At 38.5% G+C, this 4296-nt stretch overlaps 1 pseudogene; it reads right to left on the bottom strand.

Moving 5' to 3' along the window:
- Positions 1-302: 302 nt before the first annotated feature.
- Positions 303-727, bottom strand: LOC105103138 (large ribosomal subunit protein eL32-like; annotated as a pseudogene).
- Positions 728-4296: the final 3569 nt, after the last annotated feature.

Genomic DNA, 4296 nt, shown 5'->3' with positions numbered 1-4296 from the left:
ATGAACTTAATTTAATTCACTTTATCTTCTCCTGTAAATATTTCCCATTGGCCACTAATGGTAGAGATAATAGATCTGTGAAATATACCTCACCATAGGAAAGAACAAGTCAGTATGGCTAATTTATCTAACAGTGATGCAGTGGTCATTATCTTTGCCTCTAAAGGGTAGCCTTATACCACTGGAGAAGGATACATGCCATTTTCAATTGTGATCTAAGTTTTATAATTTAATTCTCGTATCTATGTTTTTTTTGAGTTTCATGGTTTTATTAACACAAATACAACGTGCACACAAGCTGTCTATTCATTTTCTTTACTGCGCAGCCTGGTATTGCAATTGGTTGGGACTGGGACTCCGATGGCTAGCTGGGCTGCTCTTTCCACAATGGCTTTGCGATTCTTGGACGAGACGTTGTGAGCAATCTCAGCACAGTAAGATTTGTCGCACATCAGCAGCACTTCCAGCTCCTTGACGTTGTGGACCAGGAACTTGTGGAAGCTGCTGGGCAGCCTGTGCTTTGTTTTTTGTTGCTCCCATAACCGATGTTGGGCATCAGGATCTGGCCCTTGAACCTCCTGCACACCCTGTTGTCAATGCCTCTGGGTTTCCGCCAGTTCTGCTTAATTTTGACACATAGATCTGACCGGTGCCGGATGAACTTCTTGGTCCTCTTTTTGACAATCTTGGGCTTCACGAGGGGTCTGAGGGCGGCCATGATGCCAACTGGAAGATGGCTTCCTAATTCTCATATCTCTTAACTGTTGTTATTATTATTTAAGTTAATAAAATTTCATTTCATAACCTATAGAATCTCAGGGCTGAAAGAGGCCTTAAGTGTTATTTATATACTATCCATCTTTGTTTGAACAGTTTTACCCACTTGTTTCCGTTTTGAAAGATAAGGCAGTGCCAGTGCACCTGTGGAAAGTAAACATTAGTAGCCTAAGTTGTCTTAGTTCTTAAAGTCATTAAAATTCCTCTTCATCTGCAGTTGGATTTCATTTGAACTGAACCTAATTTTATAAAACTAAGAACCATGCCAGAGTCATTCTGCATGGCTCTGTGTGTGTGTGTGTGTGTGTCTGTGTGTATATAAAAATATATATAAATTTTATCTTATCTAGTGAAATCATAGACTATGTGATGCTATGGGAATAGCAGACTAGATGAAGTTTTATAATAAATGAACCATTTTCTTGGGCTTCTCTTCCTCTGCACATTCTGTTTTACCTTTGTCAAAATTAACTGCTCCTCCAAGCTGTCCCAGCTATTCACCTGACAATTTTCTATTATTCCTTTAAGCCCCATGTGATTATTTCAGACCAACTGAGATTCTATTCCTTCTGAGCTTCCATTGCACTTTCTGTATATTTAGCTATATTGGTGTTGTGTTTAGTACTAGTAGACTGCATAGGAAATTGATTGAAGCCACTTTACTTCTCAGAGGTTGTCACTTTGTTCTCTGCCATTGCCATCACCCCTAATTCTGGGATCTGACAAATTCATTAAAGTAGAGAATGAAGTTGGAGAAGGAGCAGGTGAATGGCTTAACAACACCATGTCACAACTAAAGACAGAGCTCAAACTGCATATCACCCTGTTAGAACATCTCCACATACGGACCTCATATTAAAAGTGGGGTGAAGAGATCCCCTGGCACTTTCCACAGCAGCTTTTAGCAATGAAGCTATTTATCATGGATATGAGAATCATTCCTATTTGAATCCCTCATTGGAATGGGAACCAAACATCCACTCTCCGCTTGCTACATTCCTGTCACGACAATATATGCAGAGAAACAGAGGACAAAGTGAACACTGTTGTTTTCTTCCCCCATTAAATATAATTTCACTGTGGTTTCATCTTATCCAGAATCAGAATTTGCTCTGCGGAATAAGGAACGTGTTATTAAGTGGCTGCGAAGCTGAGGAAGGGCTTCTTACTGCAGCGAGCGCTTCAGTAATCACTAGCTGCAGACAGTGAATACAGCTGAAATGGGCTATGCGGAAACACAGTGGAAGGGACATTGATGTGGCAGGCTAGAAAGATAATTTTAATTGCTATATGGTTTCACACTTTTTTGTCAGGAAAATAAACTCTCCCAGTTGACTGACGAGCAGATCCTTCCATTTAGATAATTTTTCTCTACCCCTGGAAGTTATTAACAGCTTCACTTCTATTACCTTTTTTTATCCTCGTGGCTGCCTTGTAAGGTAGGAAGAATAGGTAGCAATATTCTTTGGGAAAACATGTGTCTCTCGCAAAGGGACTGATGTTAAATCTTGGTAGAGAGGTTCTGGAATGTTTCTTTTATTTCAAAAATTTTAAATGGCCCTGAAGGACTTTAAAAGGAAAATGTATATTCACAGGACTGCTTTTTAAAATGCCATTGTGTATTAAAGTGATAGATGGTCCGGGTGTAGGTTCAAGCGGTCTATAGGAGGTATGGTAAAGCCAGTGATATATTTAAGAGAAGCCTGAGATAGAAGAGAGGGCCTTGGAGGAGTGAAATAGTAACAGCTCTAAATAGAGGAGCCAAGCACTTGAAACAGGAGAAATGAAAGTAGCACTTGGGGACGGTCTATCAGGTCCCAAGGCCTGTGCTAGGTATTTTACATACTTGTGAATTGGGCCTTGGTATACCCATTTTACAGAGAAGAAACTGAGAGCCAGAGAGGTGATATAACCTATCACATCTTGTACAGCTAACATGTGATTGATCCCACACTGAAACTCAGATCTGTATGAAATTAAGATGGTCTTGTAATATGCCAACAAAAATCCCTGGGACTCTAGGGAAGTGACAACAATTACTTCTAGGGAGAAGTATTTAATAATGATTATTCTTACTGCTGAATATATTGTTATATTGCTGAAGTATTAGTATTAATTAGTAAACATCACGTGGTTAGAATAAGATTTTAGCCCTCCGTGATAGTTTGGTTGTTGATGTTCCTTTAGCTTTTAATTAAGCCTTATTATTTTTCCACTCTATGTATAGTATCGTGTAGTATGGTGCATTACAGTAGAAAAGAAGAGAGAAATGGAACACTGATGAAGGAGATAAAAGAATCAGTGGTGCTATAAGTAAAACTAGGTCTCTTTTTTATCAGAACAACTTCTTGTCTTCTTAACCTTAGGAGGTTGTGGCACTAAGCAATCTGCCAACACAGCAGAACAGGTGTTAGGGGACCATTAGATGATAAAGAAACCGAGGCATAGAGAAATGAAGCAGTTTGCCTGATATGACACCTTTAGTTTAGAGTCATTGCTGAGATTAAATCCAGAGTCTCTTTTCTCCCGGTCCTGTGCTTATTTCAGGACATGATTTCTTCCCTCCCCTCCACTGATTTGTAGAGATAATTAAAAAGAACTCTATCTTTCACTAGTAGGCAGGACCTAGATTTTCATCTGAACCTGTTGCCTTGCTTTGCAACTGAGCTTGTTTAACATAAAGTTGATAGGTATATTATTTTTCATTAAAGCTTTTGAAAAGGGCAGTCCCTGACCTCCTGCTCTTGCCAGTGGAATGTCTTATGATGTATTATGGGAATGACATTCCATCGATGGGGCAGTGGGCTCTCACTGGACCTCTTTGCAAAAGAAGCAAGAATCTTAAGAAGCCCTCAAGGAAAGCATGACAGAAATAAGCTATTCTTTCAGAAGAATAGATATCAGTATTTGCTGTTCATTGATATTTTAATATGAAATGTTTGTTTGGCAGAGGAGAGAGGAAAGAGAGGACACAAATGTGAAAGGTCATCTTAAAACATTAATGAATACTCTTGCAAGGATTACATTCAGAATTCGGATATAAAACACAGTAAAGGCCAAGTTGTTGCCCTCAAGGAGCTAAACTTCTAGGAGGGGAGAAAATTGATTGCAAGAATAGTAATTACTGAAATGAGGATTTCAGGAATAGAAGGAATTTCCTTTCCAAATATCTCAGACTGATTCCTGTCTGGCCTCTCTTGGGACTTTTGATTTGGGGGTGTTATTACATCACAAGTCATCCCACTTCCGTTTTTGAGCAGTTCTAGTTATTAAGCACATGTTCTATTGATGTGAAATTTATTTATAATTTTACTCTATTCCTGACCTTTTTCCTCTAGATGTACACAAAACAATCTTATCTTCTATTTTTATTTATTCATATCTATGAATACATGAGCCATATACTCTTCTAAGCTTCTCTTTCTAAAGCTAACCTCCTTCAGTTTCTCAGTTCTCCAGTGACATGATTTATTTATCATTTACTATTTCTATTCATTCTTCTATGAATATACCTCTAAT

This window comes from Camelus dromedarius, chromosome X (genome assembly GCF_036321535.1).
Source record: "Camelus dromedarius isolate mCamDro1 chromosome X, mCamDro1.pat, whole genome shotgun sequence".
Lineage (NCBI taxonomy): Eukaryota > Metazoa > Chordata > Mammalia > Artiodactyla > Camelidae > Camelus > Camelus dromedarius.
The sequence above is the reverse complement of the archived record's forward strand: the minus strand, read 5'-3'. Positions and strand labels throughout refer to the sequence as shown.